At 41.8% G+C, this 26,876-nt stretch overlaps 1 long non-coding RNA gene and 1 other non-coding gene across 3 annotated transcripts in view; both read right to left on the bottom strand.

The window, feature by feature from the left end:
• Positions 1-402: 402 nt before the first annotated feature.
• Positions 403-492, bottom strand: TRNAY-GUA (transfer RNA tyrosine (anticodon GUA)). The gene is given in 2 exon segments: positions 403-438; positions 456-492. It is a non-coding gene; the product is annotated as a tRNA-Tyr (tRNA).
• Positions 493-4,666: 4,174 nt separating this feature from the next.
• The window catches only part of LOC137452394 (uncharacterized), a 48,451-nt gene continuing 26,241 nt past the window's right edge, over positions 4,667-26,876 (bottom strand). Inside the window, exons 5-6 of one of the 2 annotated variants that reach the window (XR_010990066.1) lie at positions 14,193-14,232; positions 4,667-5,021 (exon numbers count right to left, since the gene is read on the bottom strand). This is a non-coding gene — a long non-coding RNA (uncharacterized lncRNA). Of the gene's footprint in view, positions 5,022-8,686; positions 8,744-14,192; positions 14,233-26,876 lie in introns of those variants that run through there. The other variant, XR_010990067.1, reaches the window with a different exon arrangement.

The raw sequence follows: 26,876 nt of genomic DNA, 5'->3' as shown, positions 1-26,876 counted from the left end.
ATATTTTCCACACTCAGGTGAACTAAAAGAGACTCTTAAAGCTGTGAATTGTGGGCCTGCTCTCGCTATCAAGGGTCTGTAGGTGTTGAGCCCCTGCAGAAAAGCAGCTCGTATGATGGACATCAACTAATTAGAGGTGTCAAAGGTCAAAGCACCATTGCACAGAGCATCAGGTGAAGCAAACAAGGCGGGTAGTAAAAATGAAATCTGTGAAAGTGATGTGTTTTAAGTAGACTAAATTTCTCCTGGGGTCTCAAGGAGCATACTACAGGAGAGGGCAGCTCTGCAAAGTTGAGAATTCCAGAAAGAAGGGAAAGAAAAAAGAAATAAGAAAAAAAAAAGAAGAAAAAAAAAAAAAGAAAAAGAAAGAAGGAAAATAAAAAAACAAACACCAAAAACCTTTCCTTCGAGCCGGAATTGAACCAGCGACCTAAGGATTACTTTCTATAGACAGCCTACAGTCCTCCGCTCTACCAGCTGAGCTATCGAAGGAAGACAAGGAGTAAGCGCCAAGAATGAGTCAAGACTCTGTCAACAATAGCCTTGGGCTTTAATGGGTTTCCATATGTATCACTTTTCACAACATCAAAACCGTATCCAAAAAAAAAAAGAAGCCCCATTAACTTTCCTGCAAAACCAGATTCTGGTTACAAAACTGCCAGCTTTCTGCCAAATAGTTCACAGCTCTTGTAAGACTGCTGGTGGTGGTAGCATTAAGGTTGGAGTTCCTCTGATGACCCATATGAAATCTGTTTACTGCCTGACAAAGACATTTGCCCACTCTTTGGTGACCTTGCCACATTTCCTAAGCTGAGCTAGGAGAAGAGGGAGAACTCCCCTCCACACAATTCCCCACACCAGTTCTCCAGCCAAATCCAATAACAAATCAGCAAATAAATCGGTTAACAAGCTCCCCTACAGCTCCCACAGTGAATGCAGAAGAACAGGAGGAAAAGAACAGGAAGAAATAGCCATTGAGATTCTAATTTGTTTCCCACCAACTCCCGTGGTGCAAGCAAGACTCCCTCATAAACAGATGACGTTGCAATGTCTGGCATTGCAACTGGTGGCCTCCCTAACCCTTGGGCTTGGGAGGCTGAACCCTTTGTGAATCATCTGTGTGAGTGCCACAACTCACAGCTGTGGCAACTGAAAGCAGTGATTCACGATCATTTTGGTTGTCTCCACTAGCAAGACAGGGTGGAGAGGTGTGAGCAGACACCCTGCTTGCTGAAACCATGCTACTCTACTTGCAATAGGAATGTGTAGCACTGTTACCTCAGTGTCCCACAGCATATTCTTCCTTAATCCATGCTTACTTCCACCTCCTCCTTGGGATTCAACCCTGAACGCTGGGCTGTTTCAGCAAGTATGTGGCTAGCAGCTTGAAGGAAGTGTTTATTCCTCCATATTTGGTACTTGTGAGCTTGTATTGGGAATGTTGTGTCCTACCTTCCCATATTGGTATAAGACAGATGAAGGCATACTAGAGTGACACCAGGGAAGGTCACCAAGATGAAGGGAGGTTGTAGACAGGCAGAGGTTGGTCTCTTCTCCCAGGCAGCCAGTACCAGAACAAGAGGACACAGTCTCAGGCTGCGCCAGGGGAGGTTTAGGTTGGATGTTAGGAAGAAGTTCTATACAGAGAGAGTGATTGCCCATTGGAATGGGCTGCCTGGGGAGGTGGTGGAGTCACCATCATTGGAGGTGTTCAGGAGGAGACTTGATGGGGTGCTTGGTGCCATGGTTTAGTTGTTTAGGTGGGTTGGATTGGTTGATGGGTTGGACGCGATGATCTTGAAGGTCTCTTCCAATCTGGTTTATCCTATTCTATTCTATTCTATGATCAGAGGTGTGGAGCACACAGTGTAGGACAGGAAACAGAGAGCTGGGCTTGCTCAAATTTAGGAAGAGATGGATAAAGGGGGCTCTTCCTGCAGTCAGCAACTACCATATGGGAGAATATGGGAAGGCAGGGCCAGGCTGTGCATGGAGGTGCAGTGAGAGGATGAGAAGCAACAGGCATAAGCTGCCATCAGAGAATTTTGATGAGCAGTAAGGGGAAAATGATACTATGAGAGTAAACATTTTCATTACTGAAAAGTCTGCCTGGAGGGTAGAATCTCTACCCATGGAGATACTCAAAGCTTAACTGGGCAAAGCCCTGAGCAACCCGACCTACCTTCAAAGTCTACCCTGTCTGCAGCAAGAGGCTGGACCAGATGATCTGCAGAGATTTTTAGCAAACATACACAAAAGTGACCACCATGTCAGGAAGGTGACTCCACAGAGCAGATGACCCCACAGCAAAACTATCACCACATACTTATCTGCCTGGAAGATACAGCTTTTGGTCTCACAATCAAGGTCACACATACCTTTTATTTTTAAAATTATTGTTGGTAATAACAATAATTTTTATTTTCATAGTAGGAGATATCTTAAGACTCCACTACTGCTAAAAGTAGCACAGATCTTTATAGAAACTCAGTAAGATGTCTCCTTGTTCTTCTTCATGGGAATATAGGAAGGTCATGAAATATTTGTTTTACCTATAAGATACCATTCCAGCTTCTCAGAAGGCCTAATCCTGGGACCTGTGATGTGTCCTAACATTCACATAGCCACCAATAACTATCAAGACAGCTGATGCTGTCAAGAAAAACATATGATGGAGAGAAACAGAACTGTTGTATGCCTGTCAGGGCAGTATCTCCACTCTCTGAGGTCAGTTGGTCTTGGTGGAGGAGGTCCCTGTAATATCAGTATGTGACAATTTGAGTTTAATCCTGTACTATTTGTTCCACAGAATGGCACAACAGATAACATGGACCCAAGCTTCTAAATCAGAGTAGATAGTATAGCCCCAAGGCTCTGATCTTTTCCACTTTGCAGACCCCACAGCATTTTCCAGGGCCCCTGCAGGCTCCTTTCAAGACAATTGTCACCAGTCTGCCTTATCTGAGTTTCTTTTCACAGACTCCTTTAAAATAATTCCCTAGTCTCTCCTAGGCATGCAAGGACCCCAAAACTGAAAATCACTGCTCTGTCCAGTTTAACTCCTTGGCACTGTCATCTAATCCAGTGAGCTACCAAATACAGGCTTTGGAGGAAGTATCACCATCTCTTTACTGTCAAAAGTTGTTACTGGTGAAGATAAGCTTAAACAACTTGTACCTTCCTGCAAGGAATCAGTAGCAGTTGAGTCAAGATAAAATTTCAAATGGAATCAGATAAAAAGTGGATGCTTTTACTATCTATGCATGAACAAATGGGATCTAGAAACCACAGTGTTGTCTTGACAATAAAAAGCACTGGAGTTCTCTTTTTGTGGAGCTTGCTAGTGGTGATATATGAGTGATTTGTGAGAGAGACTCTCCTAAACTATCAATGTAGCTTTTAAAAGTGGATACTCCTAGGAAAAAATAATTATTTTTCTTTTAACTTGGTAAGCTTTCAGTGCTTAACAGAATTAAATTTTGTCATGGAGTTCATGAAAGATCTCTGATTATTTCGATTCTTTAAACTGATTAAATGAAGATAGCAAGCTTGGAGAGCCATGTGACTGAAGCCCTGAGCTATATAAAGGGAACAGCTCACCTGTTTCATGTGGTGTAGAATGAGATGAAAGGAAAGGATGTAGCTTGAAAGCAGGATGGAGAACAGCCAGAGGTAAAGCCAGACTGTATAATTACACTTGGTAATGCTATGTGTTTTGTTAAGCTCACATTAGCATATGATGGTCTCCAGTGTTTTGTATACTTACAGGCTGGCTTTCTAACATGGCTTTAAATGGTTTAAAGGTTTTTTTCCATTGAAAAGCTTTCAAAAATCTGATTGATTCTGAGGGACTAAGAGGGATTCTTTTCTTCTGAGGTGGCAATACACACAAGTTCTGAACATGAGCATCAGATTAGACTTGCAATGAATTTGTGAAATCTTTGTTCTTTAGTTCTTTAGTTCTACCCTGCGTGTGTTACACGCCACTAGCTGGCTGTTGTGGCTTCTGCACCACCAGGTTATGAACTCAGAATATCTCAATCTGAGAGTCTTGTGTGATACCCCTGCAACAGAGGAGAAGATTTTCCTAAAGACTACTCACAGCAACTTGAATGGAGAATCTGAAGCATCAGCAAAACAATCATCTCCCTGTCTACCTGTTAAAATTCAAGATAGAAATCTCTTTGGGCTGGACTATCTTTGTACTTAAAGAAGACCAAATAGCAGCTGGCACAACAGCCCCTCAGCCCTGTCTGATGCCCCGAGGCTCTGTTGTGATGTAAATAGTATGTATGGCTCCTTGGGCCAGCTTCAGAGACAACTTTAATAACATGTCAGGGTGAATGAATGCCAAGGGGCAGGAAGGTGGGAATGCAAAAGGAGAGGAATTGGTAGAGTACATGAAAGTTTTGTATAAAGAAAGTTTGTCTGCATCACACAGTAGGAGCTGCATTTCCAGAAACACAGTTTATAGACCATTACTTGCAGCTATCAGGTTTTTGTTGTGCTCAGAGAACAGGCTTAACACTTCAGATGCTGCACCATTATCAGTAACAGGCTTCCAGATGAAAGTGTCCTTTGGGTACTCAAAACCTAAGCTATATATACTTATCAAAAGATAAATGTAGATTCATTTTGTTACATAACATTATAGCTCTGAGGTGGCTTCTAATAAAAAAGAAAAATAATAAGAAAAAGAAAAATCTTCTTTACAGCTACAATATTTTAATTCATGTTTCTTTATCAATATGGCCAGTTCCATGAGCAGTTAAAACAGACACTGAAGACCCATGGCAGTACTCAGATATCAGATTGAGATTGCACAGCTCTGTCTGAACAAACAGTTGAGCATCAGCAGCAATTATACAAGTGCCCAAGAGCTCACCCCATCAGTGGACATGGAAAAGAATAGGCTGCCTGTAACATTTGGCCATGTTAAGTCGACATGAGAAATGCAGTAAGTAGCAGTCCCATCTTCTCCATCTTCTCTTCCACAGAGGTTTCCAAGCATTGCTCTTCTCCTGGTGAAAGACAAGACTAACAGTGTGTGAGCTTTTCTGAGGTGATGATCAGGCCAGAAAGTTTTTATAATTGAGTGGCAATTAACACAGTCAGGACATGCCATTAATCAGATACCATGGACTACCTACTAGTTTCTGTGAATCATAAGTCTTCAAAGAACCTAATCCCTATCTATTTTAGCTTAAATTTCTATTCAACAAGCACCACAGTGGATGTTTTTTTGTTTAAGCAAAAGCTCAGCTAATCATACAGAAGCTCTCTATGCCCTGGTCTCATCCTGACAACAAAGTAAAGGAGGGTATTTCTGATTGATGCCTTCCACTTCCCAGCCCCATTTCCTTTTCCATTTAAGTAAACTGCTTTGCAATAGCAGTTGTAAAGGCTGTGGTCTCAGTGTAGGCTTCAGTGTCAGCAAAACCCTGCATCATCCGGGGGAGAGCAGTATTGTGGAGGACAAAAGTGTCACGGTCTGAGACACAGGAGAGCCCACCGTCTCCTGTGACTGCTTCCCTCCAGGAGGCAGCCCTTCCATCCAGCCACTTCCCTTTCCCTTGCTCATCAGGCCTCTCAAACTATAAAAGTACTAATGAAAGTGAAACATGCATGTCATATATAATGAGGAAATGAGGAGACTTGACTGCTGGTGAAAGAAAACTGTGAAATTATAGTATCAGTGTGAGAAGGAGAGATATAAACCCTCATTCCCCGGGAGAGAATTTGAAAGTGCATAATTTTTTCCATTCACAACTAGTGTTTAAGGGACAGCTTTTGGAAGCCGAGAGGAAGGCCCAGAAGAAAACCGGCACTTATGAGCAGAGTGAGTATTTCTGTCCTGAATACTTAGGAACCTTTTTGATACACCAGTTTGGTTTGGTGTGGAGAGATGTGCGCACACAGCCCTCATGAGCAGGAATGGTACCTAACGTGGTGTTCTGCTCAGAGATAATGCTTTATCGAGCCTCTCTGAAGAACAAATCCTTTAGGGGGTCACAAAAATAAAAAGAGTAGGGTACAACTTTTTGCCTGGCTTTCCTGAAGAATTTAACAGTCCTGGATAAGGAGAAGACTTGCCTGTGTCAGGTCTGGCTGTGGTAGGGGATATTGGTCTCTTGTGCTCGTGAGAATCTAATTTATTTTTAAAGAGCACTTTAATATAGCATAACAATGTTACCACACATCTTGCTCAAGCAAAGAATTTTTCCAATCTATATTCAGTGCCAGATAGAGTGACTATAAAATGAGTTACTGTACCTTAAATTTCTGGCTTGGCTATAGTGACAGGAAGCTAATTAGACAAACTGACCATGTCGTCTGGACCCAAGTTCACATTACTTGGATGCATAAGAATTACCAGCTACGTGAGAGCTTGTGCCTCTGGAAGGAGTTGGACTTAAAGAAAGAAATATCAGGTGAAGGAGCGGAGAATGAAGGCCAGCGTGGGGCCCAAACCAATAAAGCAGCAGCATTTAAATGCTTTTCCAGCTAAACTTTTAACACCTCACAATGTGGCCAAAATATGTTAGAAGTATGTCTGAGGCAGTAATACTGGGCTCAGACCACAGGTAAAACTAAGCTCTAAACACAGTTTGGTTATTCCAGATTATTCTTAAATTCCAGACACCAGTGTACTGCAGCCAGCTGAACACCCCTAACCCTAATGGGACTCAGCCCTAAGTTTCATAGCGCACAGAGCAACTGACCTTGACTCTGGCAAGCTTTGCTGGGTGGTGATAGATCTGGACCTACCAGGAATCAGCAGGCCAGGGAACAGCAATTTCAAACCCGAGCTTCACTTCAGCCATTAGAAGCAAATACCTTTGGTCAGGTGTGAATGTTTTCTGATGCCTCTTTTGTAAACATCTGAGTTTTGGGAAACAATTCTTGAGAGCTACTGTCTCCTTATTAAAAAAAAAAAAATCATCTGTCCTTTTCCTGCTTCCTTATCAGAAGTTGGACTCCAAACTATGCCCAGATATTATATGGTCCTCTTTTCTGGTATTCCTGCTTCTACATACTCAGATCCAGACTTTTCAGATATCGCCGAGTATCAAACAGGGAGATGGGCAGGGCTAATATAAAACTTAATCACAAGTTAAAACACCCTTTCTGAAAGGGACTAGCAAACTTCAAAAGGTAAGAACAAACACCCAGAATAACAGCTGTATCCATACAAACATCAGAGTCCTTTTTCTTACATTAGGCTCAGTCAGAAAAAGGGCCACAACATTCAGGAGCTGGGCAAAAGCATCATATCGCTACTATTTTGTTTGAATTGTTATAGCACTCAGAAACCTAAAACGGGGACTAGCATCCCATTGAACTAGGCACTATAAAAACAAACACCACAAAGACAGTTCCCTCCCCTGAGGGGTAATCTTTGGCCATTTTTCTGCATGGTCAAGCTAGAGAAGGGCATAAGAAGTGTATTAGGCTGTACTGCATGGACTGCATTTAATCTTATTTCTATAACCCTTGTCCTTCCTTAACCTATTGCCCCACTTCTGTTTGTTAATCTAACTCATCACCTCAGTCTAAATTTAGATTGTGCCCTTTCATTTGTTCTAGTTTTGTTTGGTTTGGGTTGGTTTTTTTTCACTTTGCTTGGTTTTGAGCCACAAAAAACAATATACATTACGGAAAACATGAAACAAAATTACTTCCTTCCTTCTCTGAGGAAAAAAAGCGATATGATCTATTTCAGTGTGCATCTTGAATTGTTATGATTTTGTACCTCTGTAGAGCCTAACTTAATCCTGTGGATCAATGAGCAACACAACTGCTAAGGCAATATAAATAAAGAAGTCTGGTCATCATGTATATGCATACCAAGTATTTCTTCATATGATATGCAGACAAATGAGTTATATCTGCAAAGTAATTCCTACTGCTTAAATACCAAACAAAAAAAACCCTGCTGATATACTGCATTGTGATTGATACATTGGATTTGCAGGTCCCCACAAAGTCAGGGAAATATAATTTCAGCATCTGTAGGACCTGAAATGAAATGTGAGCATTATTCCATCTCTACAGTCATTCTTTCCAGCCCAGCCTCACATAGGCAGCATCATCTTCCCAGCTGCGGCCACAGCAGCTTCAGTTGCATCAAGGGACCATTTTTTGTCAAAGGATGGTGTTGGAACACTGACAGTTTCAAACCTGTCCTTGGGACCCCTGGAGTGGGTCCAGAGGAGAGCCACAAAGATGATCAGAGGGCTGGGGCACCTCCTCTATGGTGAAAGGCTGCAAGAGTTGGGGCTGTTCAGCCTGCAGAAAAGCAGATTGCAGGGAAGTCTGATTGCATCCTTCCTGTACCTGAAAGAAGCCAAGGGCTTGTAGCAATAGGACAAGATGGAATGGAGTGAAGCTTGAGGAGGGCAGATTTAAACTAGATAATAGGAATAAATTCTTTACAGTGAAGGTGGTGACACACTGGAACATATTGCCCAGGGAGATTGTGGATGCTCTGTCCCTGGAGGTGTTCAAGGCCAGGTTGGATGAGGCCTTGAGCAACCCGATCAAGTAGAAGATGCTCCTGTCCATGTCAGGGGGGTTGGAACGAGACAATCTTTAAGGTCCTTTCCAAACCAAGCCATTCTATGAACCTCTGAAAAGGGATTACCTGCACATAACAGCCTGTGAACTGGTAGAGTAATGTAGAAGCATCCAACAGCTTTGCCACCATACATCCATCTCAAACCTTATGTAACCCATTTGTGTTCTAGATGAGGAAAAAAAGTATTTGTTTAAAAGACCATACTGAAGAACTATAAACCATATGGGATGTTAGTTTACACAGAGTAGCAAGGGTACAGACAGCTTAATGCTGCTATTCACTTCTGTTTCCCCTCTAGGCTATGGGGACTTGCCCAATTGTCAGCTTTAAACACAGCAACTATTTCTAACAGGCTTGCAAATCTCAAACTTATTCTGCCCATCAGAGTGTGCGTGCGACAGTCTCCAAAGGCAAGGACTCCTTCAAATATCGCTTTGCTTCCTTTTACAAGCAGCAGAGAAAGGAGGGATCAAACCTTTTGAAGGTGTGTCTGTAAGCAAGCCAAAGCACTCAAACTTTGTGAGCATGCTGCCTTCCCCTGCCCCCCAGTGCCCCACGCTTGGGGAGGCAAGGGGCAGGGGGGAGCCCCTTCACAGCTTGGCAGTCAAGGCTGAGAGCTATTTGGATTAGATGAGGAATTTCAAGTGGAAACCATCTGAATGTGTGAGCATGCCTGTGTGAAGCTGAACTGTGTTTAAAGAAAACAAATGGCTTCTTACAGTACCTCCTCAAGGTCCAGTTCTAAAAGGGGCATAAACAGTTCTATAAGCCTCATTTTTTTCTTGCCATTGCAAACTTAAATGGGATCTATGTGAGGTTTTCTTCCCTGTTCTGAAAGTGAAAAATCATTAAAGAGCCGTGACAGCAACAGTATGAATAAATTGGCAAGATACCCTGTAAATAGCTTTGATGCTAAACAAAAATACACCCAAAATTGTATTGCAGCCATTTTAAGATTTCAGCTTCCTTCTTCACCCCTGCCACTAACCAGGCTTCTTCAACATGTGACAAGAAGAATACAGAGGGATGCTTGCCAAGTGTTTTCTGACCCAAATCCTAGAGGTATCCTCCATCTGCAGCAACAGACAGCTCGCTGTGGTCTGTCATTACCTTCTGTTTGGTTTTCAACACCAGCTACACTAGTTAATGAAAGAAGATGAAACCACCAAAGACAATGAACAGACAACTGTTAGCAAGATTTCTGGGCAGCTTTGAGGAAGACTTCTCTAATCTTGAAGAGGCCAGAATACAGAACAATAATGACTGGCGCATGCATAGACAAGCATATTGCTGTAACTGGGTAAGCTCAGCTGTTAGGAAAACGGGATATATAAAGCCTGGCGGAAAGGATTTAAGGCCAAGAGATGAAGGGGAGAGCTAACCATTCAGTTTCTGTCACAGCACCAAACCTTCCTACTTGGCCTCTATCTGCAGGCAATAAATTTCATAGCCTGAAAGAGCCAAGCAGTTAGAAATATTTCTCCTATAGGACTGAGGCCCAGATCCATAATATTCTTCTATGTAAATGTTTGCATGTGGTCCTTCACATCTAAGGTTTGTAGCAATGCATGGTATTTAGCCAAATGCCATTCCCCCAAAGGGCAGCATAGTTTTGTTCTCATAATCTTACGTGGAAATTGAAATGGACATATTTTAACATGGGAAAAGTAAACACGTTTCCCCTCAGCTAGTCACTACTCTATCACTGTACTGGTGATGATGGTGGCCTAAGATATTTCTCTACACTTTCCTGATCAAGATTCAGAAACCTCCAAGGAAGAATGTTCCCCACAGGAAATTAAACCCCTTAGTTTGATGTAGGTGCTAGGCTGGGGATTGGATCTACTTAGTCAGACAATATAGGCAGCACTGGCCCTATCAGCAAAGCTCTGTCATTTTGTTCTTCATCAAGCCTCCCTATTTGAGGCAACAAACCCCCATTTAGCTACCACATAAACATGCTGTGCTTAAAATGCTTGCCTCTGATAAACCATTCTCCCTTTTGAGGATCCCTTAGGCCCAACATGAATCAAGCCTAAAAAGCTACTTAAAGCTTTTGGAGAATTCCAGCTTCACATTTCAGTTGCTGTGATGTTTGCATTAAGATGCTTGTCTGAGTTCTGCCCTGCAGGGTTTGGAAAAAGAAAAATGTTCCTTTTGTGCTGAATGCAACCAGTAGGTATTTAGGTATTTTTTGTGTATTATGACAATACCATCTGGCATTCTTCTGCTGCGTACCTCAGGAGAATGTCCCCTTCCTACTTTCCTGTATAGTCCTGGCCAAAATGATAAAGTACACCAAAGGTTAACTTCCTGTAATATGGGCTCTTGGTTTAACCTGAATGGGACAATAGTTCCTTTGTATTCTTAACTTCACATTTCACATATTCTTCTACCTGCCTGGAAAACAGGGTCACAGGATCTTCTCACAGTTAGGACACCTCCTAATCCAAAACCAGGGTGAATGCTAGCAAACTTGTTAACAACAAACTATAAGGCCATTTGGTAATACGTATACAGAAGGAAATATGAAATAGAAATAGAAAATTGGCCAGTTAGACTTGTTCTGTTCCACTGAAATGCTTTGTACAGTGGAAGCATAAACAAACCACTGCTCTCAGAAGTCATGGTTCACCTGCTGACTCAAAAACTCATGTCTGTCAACCAGCATGAGAGAGGTCAAGGGGACTATCTGTTTGGGTTTCTCTTTTGGTCTCAGACTAATTTATCTTGTCAGTTCCAAGATCTCCATTCTTCTCTTGAAAGGACAATAAAGGAAGTTTGGCTTAGCCATGTCCTCCAATTATTTGTTTTTGAGCAAACAAATAAGAACTTAGCATGGACCAGTTCAGACTGACTGGTTTAGCCGCTGAGTAATTTCTTAAAGCTATTTTCATTTCAGTCCCTTCCTCAAACGACAGTTCCTTCATCCCTTTCAGGATATATACTTTAATACTCCCAACCTGCTTCTTGCAAATAGCCTTTTCAAAAGAAACAAGCCAGTCTTGAGCAATTAAGTCCTATAGATCTCCCTTCACTTCCTTCAAAGCCATTGTGGAGGTGCAGCTGAAACCCATTAAATTCAATTGAGCCCAAATGGCCCATAAGTCATATGGAAACTTCCTCCGGGCTTTTAACAAAGAGCCTTGCTTTAAATTCCAAATTACAAACAAATTCAGTCTGTTCAGCTTTTACATAAAACATGAAAATTAAAGAAAACATACAGAGGAAGAGTTGCATCAAATCGCAGGGAGCATTATAAGAAAGTGCAACCGGTTACTCTTGTTCTGAAGTTACATTCTTCAGTTGGAAATGTCATGTTAAATCATGGCACTATTTTCTTTAGTCTGGACTGGAAGCAAGACTTATTCAGTGTATCAGAGCAAACTTGGTGGCATTCACCATCCCATTCTCTCCTCTGCTATTTTTCCCACAACATCTAAAAATTATATATATTTACAGATGGTAAACATTTATATAGTGTATATACTTACATTAAGTATTGCTTTATTATGGGTCAGGGGTTTATCAAGATGACAAATTTATTAATGTGGCTTTATATAGGAACTCTCAATCTAAGGTTAGGGATCAACATATGTACTGCAAGATCATAAGTTAGCCAATACATTAAGAGATCCACGCAGATACTGAACTGGAAAATTATACAGTAAAATTGTTCCATAATACATCTTTATTCAGACCCCCCATGGGACTGGCATACTGTAAAAGGCTTTAAAAAGCCTCTACCTGAGGGTTAATTTCACCCTAAGGGCTCTGAGAATAACTGGAAGCCCAGGTTTTTATGGCTTTGTATAAATTAATGTTTTTTACATTCTTTTTAATAAGAACTTGATGAAAAGAACTTGACACTGTCCCCCACAGCAAACTCCTGGCCAAAATGTCAGCCCGTGGCTTGGACAGCAGCACTCTGTGCTGGGTTAGGAACTGGCTGGAGGGCCGAGCCCAGAGAGTGGTGGTGAATGGTGCTTCATCCAGCTGGAGGCCAGTCACCAGTGGTGTCCCCCAGGGATCAGTGTAGGGCCCAATCCTATTCAATATTTTTACTGATGATCTAGACGAGGGGATTGAGTCCACCATTAGTAAATTTGCAGATGACACCAAGTTGGGATCAGGAGCTGATCTGTTAGAGGGTAGGAGAGCTCTGCAGAGGGACCTTGACAGGCTGAACAGATGGGCAGAGTCCAACAAGATGGCATTTAACAAGTCAAAGTGTCGGGTGCTGCACTTTGGTCACAACAACCCCATGCAGTGCTACAGGCTAGGGTCAGACTGGCTGGAGAGCTCCCAAACAGAGAGGGACCTGGGGGTACTGGTTAATAGTAGGCTGAACATGAGCCAGCAGTGTGCCCAGGTGGCCAAGAAGGCTAATGGCATCCTGGCCTGTATCAGGAACTGTGTGGCCAGCAGCAGCAGGGAGGTCATTGTGCCCCTGTACTCAGCACTGCTTAGGCCACACCTTGAGTCCTGTGTCCAGTTCTGGGCCCCTCAATTTAAGAAGGATATTGAGACACTTGAACGTGTCCAGAGAAGGGCAACAAGGCTGGGGAGAGGCCTCAAGCACAAGCCCTATGAGGAGGGGCTGAGGGAGCTGGGATTGTTTAGCCTGGAGAGGAGGAGGCTCAGGGGAGACGTTACTGCTCTCTACAATTACTTGAAAGGAGGCTGTAGACAGGTTGTCTCTTCTCCCAGGCAACCAGCACCAGAACAAGAGGACACAGTCTCAAGCTGCTCCAGGGGGCATTTAGGCTTGAGGTGAGGAGAAAATTATTCACAGAAGGAGTCATTAGTCATTGGAATGTGCTACCATTGGAATGTGTCACCATCCCTGCAGGTGTTCAAGAAAGGATTGGATGTGGCACTTGAAGCCATGGTTTAGTTAGTCATGAGGCATTGGGTGATAGGTTGGACTTGATGATCTTTGAGATCTTTTCCAATCTTGTTGATTCTATGATTCTATGAAAAATATCCTGCTCTACTTATTCTATTTGGCATCCAAGTAAAAAGTCATTAGAAGTATCTGACCCATTTTTCAAAGTGCTGTGGAGTGATACTGTCTAAAGATAATGGGTCTGAGATGCTGACACGTCCCTGGGGTGCATGAAATTGAAACAAAAAGTAGCAGGTGTCCTTCGTGGCTGATCAGGACTATGCCAAGCACCGCTCCAAGACACACAGGTCCAGTGGCTGATTTCTGTGGAGATCCAATGGCTTTGCCATGGTCGGACAACATCCCTCAGATGCACAGGGAGCAGAGCATCACTTCCTAACAGTAGTTCATCACAGCACTGGGACACCAGGCTATCAAACAACAGCAACTGAGGCATGGACTTTGCCCTCTTCTCATGCCCCTGCAGCAAATATTATAAACTGGCTTTGTACAAACCCATTGGCAAAGGCACAGTGGTTATTGCAATGAAACAAGCAACTGTTTCTCCCGTGTTTACTCCTCCTCCCCAACCTCCCCTTAGCCTTTTCCCCTTAACCTGTGCTCTTGCAGCTCCCTCTCTACTAGCCCAGAGCAAATCAGGCAAAATAATTTAGCAAAAACAATCATACAAGAAGCAAAAAGAATTATAATAGGAGGAGGACTAACCTGTGGCAACAGTAAGCAATCTGCTTCATGAACCCACACCCTGGAAAACATCAGAATTGTTAAATTAGTGAATGGAAAGGGCAGCTGAAAAGTGTCAGCCTTCATCTAAAGCAAAACAGCAACCAAAAAAAAAAATCAGGTCAGTATGGCATACTTACAGCTTGACTCCCACCACACTCCTTTCTCAATATCTCCAGAAATTTGTTGGTGTTTCAACCTTTCTCCTGGGACAGTGATAACAGAAACCACAGAACTTCTAAGTCTAAGATTTGGGAATATTAAACAGAAATCTAATTTCACAACAATGAATGAAGTAATATCCATTGGGAAAGTTTTAAGGGGGGAAAAATCAGCAAGCAAGAAAGAAAACACATTGAAATACCTGTTTGGAAGAAGCATGTTCAGTGGTTGATTTGCTTGTTTGTCTAATTGTTCTGAATTGCAGCAACCATGAGAACACTATAAACGTGAAGAAGTGTAGGTGGGACACACTGACTTTCAAGTAAGAGGGAGAAGGAGAAGGAAATTGCTCTCTCTGATTCCCCACCACCAGGCAACAGCAAATTAAGACTGCCTGAGAAACCAAGTATGCTGAAATCACCCCTTCTGGTGGATAAAACTTATCTGAGGACAAACTTATCCCCATAGCTTTAATATGCTTCACAACCCTGAAAACAGCAAGAATTAAAATAATTTTAAAAAATTAAACCCAAAAGTTGGCATTTTAGCCCTATGGAAGGAAATACTCCCATATAATTCAGTGCATGTCATTTAAGGGCAGAGATGAGGAATCTCAGGGTGAGTCTTCCAACACACTGAAAGCACTAAACACAGTGATGTCTACGGAGCCAGCACATCCCTGCCTCAAACCTGGCTCTGACCCAATTTGTCTCGGGCCAACCTAAATGCAGAAAAATACTGGCACTGGTCACTGTCAAGACACTTTTGTTTACAGCCTAACTCAAGAGTGCTTTTCAAAGCACTATTTCTATTTTTAATCCCTTAGCAAACACCATGACTTGTAATTTGAAAGGAAATTTAAAAGTGGTTGTGATTCACAGGGATTTATGGATGTTTCCCAGGGAGTTTCACAAGCCTGGGCTTTCTTCCCACAACTCCCAGGAAATGCAGTTAAAAGTCTCCCACAGGTTCAGCAAATGTGGACTGGCAGCGCAGGACAGTCACTCAGTGGCCTCCATCCCAGTGCCTGAATGGGGCAAGACCCCTACAAATGGTATCTAAGCCTAAACCCCAAACTCTCAGGCTTCTGCAAAAACGAATTCTAAGGGTAGATGCAACCAACATGAACCTGAACAAGTTACATGTCATTTCCATTTTGGTATGTTGCTACTTTCTAGAGAAACAGTGTAGGGTTGGAGGCCAATGAAACAAAATAGGAGAGCAAAGAGAATGACCCTTTAAGGAAACAAATGTTAGGAAATTTCTTAAGCCAAAAGCATGCTAAGGATGTCATTATATTTAACCTAAGAATGACTTTGCATTCATCCCCATGTAGCCACCAATATTTTCAGCTTCAACTGGTTACAGCAAGTAATGCACTGGAAAGCCCTGGGTGAGGCCGTTTCCCTCACCTCCCTCACACGGGACTGCTTTCCAAGAGTTCTTTAAATGTCAGTTCCTGAGTGATGGGTTTCATACACCAGAGCCAGTTGCCTTGCACAATTTGAAGGGACACCTTCCATGTTTCGCTTTCCAGATACTTTTAATCTTCACCCTGAATGCTGTCTTCAGTGATAAAGCTAAAACACCCCACCCTTGCTCATTACTCTGACAATATTTAATCCTGACAGCACATTCAGTACACTTCATGCTATCTGCAACCCTGTGACTAATGCAGTATTTGCACATAAGGGCCATATACAGTAAATTGCAGGGCGATAAAAGAAGAGGAAAGCCATGAACTGATCAGCCAGCTGTTAAAATGATGCACAGTGTGTCTTATTACATGTGTTGTGTTATATTCAGATGCTGACTAGAACTCAGCCCTGGCTCCCTCCATAAAGTTCACCTTAAACAAAACTATAGGTCTACCTTTTCTGTTATTACACATTCCTTCCTGAATTTTCAAATCCCGGTGAAAAGTTCATCTCTTTACTGCCTCTCTGCTTTCCACTCATCATGTTAAGGGGAGTACTATTTTGATTTTATACGTGTGATTGCATCCGCTCCAGTGCTAAGCATCCTATCAGCATATGACCAAATAGCAAAGCTGACATTTTTGCCATGATTATCCATGAAATGTGTTTCCTACCTCTGATTTACAAGAGTCCTATTCACAAGAAATGATTAATAGCTCACTAGAGCTGCCAAAAAGCACATAAATCTAGACATACTCTGTGCTCCTGACATGCTGCTCATTTCATAGATATGTTCAGATTTCTCTCCCTCTCTCCTGCTTATCTGAGTCTGATCCCCAATGGGTACATGCTCATGCTGATTAGGCAATACAGTTGCTGACTGGGACGATTTTAGGCTTATATCACTGATGGCACCCAATTAGAGGTTGCAGAAAGCACTGTCCTTGCTGGCTTGTACCAGACAAGCATGATTAAGTGTTAAATGCCTTTTAAATTAACAGGCAGCATCACCCATGTGTCTGTTACAACTTATCAGGGTAGAAGCCAGCTCCATTGCCAAGTTTTCTCTGTTCACAGTCTCCAAGGCTGTAGACTAATAGAGCTGAGAAGATGACAAGCTTCATATAAGTATACACCTGACTCAGCTGATGCTTAACTTATTCAACAAGGTTTCATACACTTGGCAATAAACATTAAGTGCCCCACTCAGATGTGATAGATTTAAACAAATGCCGTCTGAACATGATATCAGTCTCCATTCCCTCACCACCCACGCACACACACATTCCCCCACCTCAGGTCTAATAAAAGCTATTTTACAATTATTGAGCATCCTGCTTCTGAAGACCCTAGAGTGTTTTGCAATTATGAAAAAACAGATCATACCATGCCTACCCATTTTATTCTAGAATTTTGGTGGAGCTGCTAGCATGGCAAGAGACACAAAAAATAAGCAGCTCATTGTGCCTAGTACATGAAGAGTATATTAAGGCCGCAGTGCTTTCCCTATTGTGTATCCACTACGACACAAGTCTTTAATTGTATGACTGTGTTCTATTTTACAAATAATACAGGGTACAGCATGCCTTTTCCTTGCTGACTTTGATGCAGACAGGTTATGGCTTGCAACCCTTTTTCATCCCTGCATTCACCACGTTCACTGCTGTTACAATACGGTGCATTTTTCATTCAAGATGCTAGCATCAGGCCTCAGAATCACACACAGCTCCAATAACTTCTATGGAAACCTCACCTATTACCCCAGCTGTAATAATACTGCCAATATTATTATTAATAAAAGAAGTGTAAAAGAGCACTGATTTCTCTAGGTGTGTTTTGATAATATTCTTAGCATTGATGTTCTGCTCAGGCTTTTTTCTTCTCAACTGGCCTAAGTTTACAAGCAGCTATCAACTTTTGAATGTACCCACCCAGAATTTTGCCATATCATGCATTTTCAACAGGTCCTGTTTGCATCTGAGTTACTGGGCTTTATCAGTGCACAAACTACTACTCAGATAAATATCTGGAAAGAACCACACCTGGTCTGGTCTGGTCTGGTCTGGTCTGGTCTATTCTATTCTATTCTATTCTATTCTATTCTATTCTATTCTATTCTATTCTATTCTATTCTATAGGGATATCTTGCCTAGCTGATCAGTCTTTAGAAGTGCAAATGCTGCTTCATTCTCCAAATACCTTATCTTCAAGCTGTCTGTTACTTTCAATAAGTAACAAATACACTTTCTTTAAACCAGTGCTCAAAAGCTTCTTCGAAGAGTGGTCTATGAAATTTTCATTGCTGCCCCAAAGATAAGAAAGTTGTTATTGTTTCTTCTCTGGCCACTGTATCACAAATTCTACCAGAAGCAGAGTATTTCGTGACTGTTCCTTGCAATGTCCTGATGCCCAGATATGTAGCCTGCACAGCTGTCTGTGCAGCACTAGCCATGGGCTGCAACCCTGAGAAAGGAGAAGCTGACAATAGGAACAGGTGTTCACTGCAGAGGTATTTTGTGCAATTCTGTTTCCAAAGTATATAATCACACAAAGTAAAAAACCCAAACAACAACAGCCACTTTCATTGCTCAGTATGCCCAAGCCTCCCTGGCTGCTGATTCATAAGCCCCAAAGGGCCTTGACTCTCCTATTACTCCTGAGCCATGGTTAGAGCTTCTTAGCTGACTAATTTCTTCTGCAGCATTTGGAACCGGTCTTTCAGACTGCATGGCCTAATTCTGCTCAGCCTCTGCTTGGCTCAATTGCTGCCTTCCTACAAGCACCTAAACCCATGTTTAAATATGCCTATCATTTAGCCCAAAGGAAATCTGTTTAGCACCTTTAACATCTTTACCCAGATCTGAGACTTTCTACAGATGTAAGAACCATCTGATGGCAGCCACTAACACTACCCTGCATAAGAAATACATTTCTAAAAGAACAGCTACATGCAAAGGGAACAGAAAATTCCTCCATAAAATGACACAACTTGCTGCCACAAGTGCAAAGGGAGATTTTTAATAAGCAGCAAGTTACAAATAATGAATGTTTTTTCACTCTTGCTTCTGTGATGTGTGCAAAGTAGAGCAGTCAGAATGAGGTGTTAATTTTATCATTTTCCAAATGGCACAATCAAGGCAAATGGAAACTGTGATGAAAACCCTATCTACCTGGTATCTACCTACCTCTCAGCTTTCCGGATAATACAACCTTTGTTTTCCTTCAGGACTGTGGTGAATAACCTAGAATTGGGCAGATCGCACATGAAAAGACCCATCTCAAAAAACTTTCCATGCCTTTTTACCAGTCTGTATCTTTTCTTGGCCATTGCACTGGGAGCACAACACGCCAACTTCTCTGACGTAACATCCCTTAAGTGGCGCACGTAGGAAACATTACCTATCGGGGCTGGCTGCACTATCTGATTAGAGATCTCCCAAACACAACTTCACCAAGTTTCACAATTACGTGACTCTGAGCGTCAGTGATCCTCACTCAGCAGTTCCATGGGAGCTTTCTCGGTAGACAACATTTACCATATTTCTTTTACTTTCATTCTTATTTCACCATCTGCAGTACTCAGAACAGTTTTCAGATTCCCTTTTGTTGGGTTGTTTTTTTCCACAAGCACTGTCACTTGTCACTTTGGAGACTCATAGTGAGAGAAGTGCAGAGAGGAATAAATGACATTTGGGGTATTTTGTTACAGCTATAGCCTCAAAGGTAGGAGGGAAAGAGAGAGAAGTTTAAAAACAATTTCATTCCTCTTGTCTACAAAAACATACTGACAAATTACATATCTGTGTTCTGGCAGTAGATTTACAAGGGCTCTTCTGCCTGTCTTCTTCTTTATAACAAAATGCCTTTACTCAAGGTTTGGGTTACTTCAAGGATTGTGCAGTGCTGTTTTATTCTATTCTATAATGATCATATGATTTAACTATGGAATGCCCAGAAAAAGTATAGGAATCAACACTCAGCTTGATCTTACCCTCTTCGGCCAGGTGCTATACTTTCACAGACGAAAATATTGCTACAATGACTTTCAGGGAAAGAAGGGAAGAGAGAAAAAAATATTAAAAATTAAAAAAGGACATTATTTTCATGGATCATTCCCCTGAAATTTCCAAACTTGCTTCCTATTCATTTATGAAAATAAGTACAAAATACCATTTTAATTCAAATAACTGACCTACAGAACCATGATAAGCTAAAGTTCCCTGAAGCGCTGTGCATGTTCTGAGTGTAATTTTGGCCATTCTTAAATGAAAAGTGCAATCTGCATACCTTAAGTTCATGATGTTGTTTAGTCAATAAAGAAATTAATGGATAGCAGTACCCAGTAAGACGTGAAATATTGGAAGCAACTTTCTCTATCACTGCTCATTTTTCAAGACCATGTGTTCAAACCTCAAACACTTAATGGGAGTACTGTATACTCCCATCTGCTTGGCATATCTAAATGATACCAAATAAATCATGACATCCTTTGGGAGTATTTTATCATAAATATTTTGCACATATCATCTTGACCCTTAGACAGCTTGATGGGAAAAAAAAAAAATCTGAGCAACATTAAAGTTTTTTCCTAGGCTAAGAGAGCCTTACATGACCTAAGCTCTGCTTTCTTTACTTAAACAAGCTAAACCAAACAGACAAACTGAAAACCCAAATCTTGAGCTTTCTGAATAAATTAATCCTAATTGAGTAAGTAGAGTAAAAGTTGGGTGATTCTGCAGTTAGCAGAATCCAAGTACATTCCATTATTTAGCTAATATACAAGCAATTTTCTTAAACAAACTATACCTTTGTTCTGCAAATTTTGGAAGTTGGGCCTTGGACAGATGTTCCCTGCTGGATACAGACATGCCAGGGGAAGGTTATAGCCCCAGCTGCTGATCATCACTTCTTTGCAGAGGTTACTGCTCCCTCTCATTTGTTGGCAGAGCTTGCTTACAGAAACACTCCTGAAGCCACTTGAAGTTAAAGTGAGTGGCATTAGTGTTTAGACAGTTTAAACTAACTAACACAGCTGCTAAAAGACTTCGTGCCTGGTGCCTGTCTGTACATTTAAACCTGCACTGTTCACAAGACTGCAAGTTTTCACAACTTGTTGTCAGGGCAGAGGCTTTTCTCACCTTTTTTGTGTAGCACTGGAGACAAATCTCAAATGCCACACTGGAATAATTTGGCTTAAATGCCTCTTAATTAAACACTGACAATTGTGTTATATGTGCTAGCGAACTACAGGCCTGCTTCAACTCTTTACTTTCTGCTTTGATTAACTTCAAACCACTTTTCTGCCAAGGTCCTTGTCTTGGAAATAACACTCAAAATTCATGATATTTCACTGTGCAAGGGCATGCTGCAGACCGGTGAGACACATCTAAGGATACAAAATACACAAAAAAGCAGCTCTGATCCCGTGATGTTGGGAGGCGCCAGGCTATGGGCAGAATATAATACTTTAGACATGCTGTGAAGTTCTAGACAAACTCCTCGCTTTTCTCTGCTATTTTCCTAGCTACAAAATAGGGAAATTTTCGCAGAGTTCTTTGAAACCTGAGTGAAAAGTGCTATGTGCTTGTGTGTGTGTGGTGGTTTAAGCCTTAACTGGGAGTTAAGAGCTCAGATGGGGACAAGGCTGAGAATCTCTCCTCCGCTCCCCCCTCCTCCCTCCCAGCAGAGACGGGAAAAAAAGGAAAGGAGCAAATCCACCAAACAATAATTTGGAGTTGGCTTGGAAGTAGAGAGGTAGAGAGTTTTTCTTTAAACAAAACAGAACAAAAACAAATATCTATATCTATATATATCTATATATATATATAAATAACAGGTAAGGTTCACAAGGGAAAGGAACAAGGATGGATGGGAGTGGGACAAAGAGGAAAAATACAAAACCAGGAGGCAGCAGGGAGAAGGATCAGGCCCGACCATGTAGCAGAAGAGCAGGAGGGCAGCCACAGTAGCTCTCATCCAGGAGAGGCAGAAGCCAAAAGGAGAGCTAATAGCTGCAATGCCCTGCTTTTTATACCCTAGCTGGGCAGGGAGCGGGGAGTGGAACAGACTCGGTTTCCCAGGGGGGAAAATGCCCTGCAGGGAGGGCAAAGCACCCGCAAGCCCTCCACCCCGTTTTGTTTCTTTTCAGAATGGCCATTAACCCACCACAGTATGATAATCTTTATTAAGGATATGGATCCTCTATTCCTTAGCAAGTTAAAAAAGAATTTGTACAAAATTTTAATCAACCAATGAGTATTGGTTTATGAATGGCTATGACTTTAGAATAGTGCAAAGTTTGTTTTATTGAGTAGCCTGGGCTACTTGAGAGGCATCCCTGCCCATGGCAGGGAGGTTGGATTAGATGATCTCTAAGGTGCCTTCCAGCGTGGGCTGTCCTATGATTCCATGATTCTGTGATTCTCACTCTTTCTAAGTAACATGTCTCCATGAGAAAATTCCAATATACTCTCAATGAAGGGATGCATTGAATTTACAACTGCTTTTTGAGGGATTTTTTTCTGGTTTGTTTTTTTTTTTCTCCTATCAGGATAGTGATTGAGCTGCCTAAAATGTCATTCAGAAAAGGCTATTTATATAATGACATTTCTAGCCAAGTGAAATTGCTATGTCTAACACCTTTTTTTCCTCTCCAAGGAAAAATACTATTTTATAGACAAAACAGGAAGTTATCCAAGGGTTTAAGAAAATAATTTGTCATTTCTTTCCTTGAGCGTAGGATTACTTTTTGTCATGCATTTCACCTCCCCTATTGCTTGATCTATAGGTAATACCAAGTAGCAAATCACATTCCAAAAATCATATTACAAGAACATTACAGATAGAAAGTCAATTAATCAAAACTTACAACCTTGCAAGACTTCCCAGACAATTGCATTTCAGGCCCTTTGGCATACACATGGCACTCAGGACTACAGATGACATGACTGTTTTCCTAAAGCCATCTCCTCATTCAGTGAACAGACTAGATGCTAAGTATTACACACATGAATGTTCAACTTTTTTTTTAATTCTTACTGCTCTCCATGAGGCAGCAGAACTTATTTACTGACCTGTACTCAAGATTTACTATTAAGACAGGATTATGAATGTCTGTTGACTTTTCTGTCATGCCATCCTTGTACACCCAAGTGCTTTGCAAGAAGAAATCCTCAGTGTGATCTTTTCTGGAGTCTCAACCACTGATATAGATTGGAAAGAAAATGGCTTGACAGCAGTCTGGAGGAGAAGGACTTGGGGTTGCTGGTTGATGAAAAAGTCAACGTGAGGCAGCAACGTGTGCTTGCAGCCCAGAAGGCCAAACATGTCCTGAGCTGCATCAAAAGAAGCGTGATCAGCAGGTCAAGGGATGTGATTATCCCACTCTGCTCTAGTGAGATTCTGCTTGGAGTACTGAGTCCAGTTCTGGGGTCCCCAGCAAAAGAATGACATTGAACTCTTGGAGGGAATTCAGAGTAGAGACACAAAGAGGGCCAGAGCACTTCCCTTATGAGGACAGGCTGTGAGATTTTGGGCTATTCGTCCTGGAGAAAAGACGCCTAATCAAAAACCTGCTAGCAACCTTCCTGTACTTGAGGTGGGTCTGCAAGAAAGCTAGGGAGGGACTTTTTACTAGGGCTTGTAGTGATAGGACAAGAGGGAATGGCTTTAAGTTTGAGGAGGGTAGATTAGACGGGATATTAGAAAGAAATTCATTACAGGAAGGGTGGTGAGACACTGGAACAGGTTGCCCAGGGAGGTCATGGATGCCCCCTCCCTGGAGGTGTTAAAGGCCTGGTTGGATGAGGCCTTGAGCAACCATGTCTAGTGGAAGCTGTTTGGACCCATGGCAGGGGAGTTGGAACAAGATGATCTTCAAGGTCCCTTCCAGCCCAAACCATTCCATGATTCTGTGTTGTGAATGAGCTAAGCTTCCCCTTATTTCCACAGGTGAAACGGTCATGTAATGACAGCCTGCAAAATCATAGTTATTAAGTAGCTTTACTTAAATGTCCATAATTAATTTACTTTCCACCAGATCTCTTCTGTGTTTTAAGAGTTCTTGAGTTCTTGACTATTCATTGGGACATTTGTAAATCCTAGACTCTGGCAACATTGGGATACATTGCTTCTATCTCTCAATTATTGAATTATTTCTCTAAAGCATTCTCAACAAAATGGACAGACACATTTACTTTTAAGGCAAGTGAAAAAAACCAAGACACTTCTGTTAAATCTGTTCTTGGGGGGAGAAATAAACCTAAAACCCAGCCACTTTTTCTGAAGCTTTAGATGTAGTCTCCCCCTCTGTACATTTTCAGTCCAAATAATATACATCTGACAAATTTATAAGCGACTGAAAACAGGGCCTTGTGATGAGAAGCATCAAGCAAGTTTAACTATAGGTGACATTCACAGCTTCACCTGTAATTAAGATCTGCCAGTAACCCAGATGAGTCAGGCAGTGCAATGACTATGCACAGCTACACAAAAAAGCAAGGCTGCATCAAGAGGTCTCATTTGGGCAGGTCCTGCCTGACCAACCTGATCTCCTTCTATGACCAGGTGACCCACCTGGTGGATGTGGGGAAGGCTGTGGATGTAGTCTACCTGGACTTCAGCAAGGCCTTTGACACCGTCCCCCACAGCAAACTGCTGGCCAAGCTGTCAGCTCATGGCTTGGACAGCAGCACACTGTGCTGGGTTAGGAACTGGCTGGAGGGCCAAGCCCAGAGAGTGGTGGTGAATGGTGCTACATCCAGCTGGCAGCCAGTCACTAGTGGTGTGCCCCAAGGATCAGTGCTGGGCCCTGTGCTCCTACATCCAAACCAGTAAGTCATTGAATTATCACCACGTAAGGAAGCCAGAAGGGAAAACCTTACTTGCAAACAAACCACTTTGAGTAAGCTCAGAAGAAGTACGTGACTTTGACCCAGAGAGTTTTTACCCTGGTGAGTCATAACTAGATCTGTCCTGATATGGCCAACGGTAATTACCAGACATACCTTCTCATGGTTGACACTATCCCAAAATGAAATGGCAAATGAAAGGAAAAGGCCTTTTCCTTCATAGACTTGGTTCTGTGCCATTGTAAAGAACACCTTAAAATGTGCCTGACACCTGCATTCCCTTTTGTCTGAATCAGCTACTGTTTCCAAAGCCAGGTTTTCTCCAGACAGATTCTCATGTGCGTCTACTGACTGCATGAGTAAAGAGAAAATCATTGGTCTATCACAGCTCATTTACTCAACATACTACAATGCACTGTATTCCTGTAAAGAGCTAAGAAATCCTTGATGATTAGAAACTCTGTAGTATGCTACCACACTTAGCAGAATCGCTAACTAACAGTAAAATAAAATCTGTTGTTAACTGAATAATTGTTTTATTTCTCCCCATGGAAGTGGAAGGAAGCATACAAACAGTTCATGTTGGTTTATGGAAATGAAGACCAACACATTCAACTAGATAGGAGGTTGTTTACCCCTTTTTTAAATCAGAAGAATATTTTTACCATTTATTTATGTTTTCAAGATTGTCTTGGCATCTGTTCTTAAAACAAAGCACAATGAAAGGCATACTTTTAACTACAAACAGTGACAAAATACGGTAACGCTCTGGTTTTCCCTGCTGCAGAACTGCCAAGTAATGAGGATTTGCATGACTAAGCTTCTATTACGCTGACACATGCAAAACTGAGGAACAATTGTTCTTTCTAGTTTGACAACACTTAGAAGGGAAACAGTCCTTTTACTCTCCTCTAGGCCATGGTGGGCCTCAGACAAGATGAACAGTATCATTCAACAAAACCAGGTTTTAAATAGATGTCTAAGTGCAGAGTTCTCTTAAGCAGAGACACTGGGATGGCAACCTTACTATGTGAGCTGAGGGTCAGTAGGGAACTGACCAACACTTGCAAACATAGAGTATTTCTTCTGACATTTCCCTGCACAGAAACTGGCCACACCATTTGGAATCCACTCCCTTGGATCTAAACAAACATTTAGATAAGTTTCTTGAAGCACCTTTGCAAAAATCCTGCATCTGTCACCAGTATGTTGGACTAAAGCAATATTGAGTTAAGGATAAAAATGTTAATAAACGTTTTCAAGCTTTGGTGCTCTAGGTTACTTTCACACCATACACTACCATTGGCCAGCTTTTCCCTGGAAGCAGCATCTGCAGGTTCAATTAAGTTGGAATGACTGGCAGTTGCTCAGCTGCCTAATTTTAGGTGTAAATTTTAAAATGTTGCCCTCTTTCAGAATGAAACTCCTCCTTACTTACTCAGTATCTTCCAATGTACTGCACAGTTACATCACAAATTAGGTTTCAACATAAATCACAACAAAATGTAAATACAGTGTAATTCTGGGCTAAGGTCCTCAGGGGTAATGAGGCACCATTTCCTTTCTAGACACCTAATCCATACCCTAGTTTACAGCACACATCTGCTTGAATGTCCATTCACCCAGATGTGTGCATCTTTGACCTGTCTAGAGAACCTAGATACTACATATATAGAATAAGACATAACTTTGTAAATCCTAATTAAAAAATAAACCCCCAAAATTAAGACAAAACTGTCAGTTATAAAATGTTCAGAAACTGGCTAACAGAGTACAACTACTACACCATCTCTTTTTCTCACCTCCTATTACATCATCTTTTACTGTCACCTCATGTAATCTCCCAAAGAGGGTGAATAGCCTGTGGAAGTGTGCACGAAAGAAGCATTCCCAGGAAAGCATACGATGCCCACATTTGTAAAGATGTAGAAAGAGAGCTGGTATTCAACACACACATCAGTCTGAGACTCTTGCAAGGAATTAAATGGACTTTGGATGGTGAGCCCAGCTTGGCCTTCAACTATGACTGTTGACAGATTTTGAAAGTTACTGGAACTGTAATTAAAGCACAGGGGTGGGAGGGAGAGGCCACTGCTGCACGTCCCGAATGCATCACGGGTGCTGTTGCACCTTTGACATCTCATTGCTGCATTCTGAATAAATTTTCATTAATGGTAATCACCAGCAGCCATTTTCAGCTCAGTTTTGTACGTAATGAGGCTTAAATGATTGCACTA

This window comes from Melanerpes formicivorus, unplaced genomic scaffold (assembly GCF_026170545.1).
Source record: "Melanerpes formicivorus ecotype bairdi unplaced genomic scaffold, bMelFor1.0.p_v2 SCAF_53, whole genome shotgun sequence".
Classification (NCBI taxonomy): domain Eukaryota; kingdom Metazoa; phylum Chordata; class Aves; order Piciformes; family Picidae; genus Melanerpes; species Melanerpes formicivorus.
Note: the sequence above shows the minus strand (reverse complement) of the source record. Positions and strands in the feature narration are given on the sequence as shown.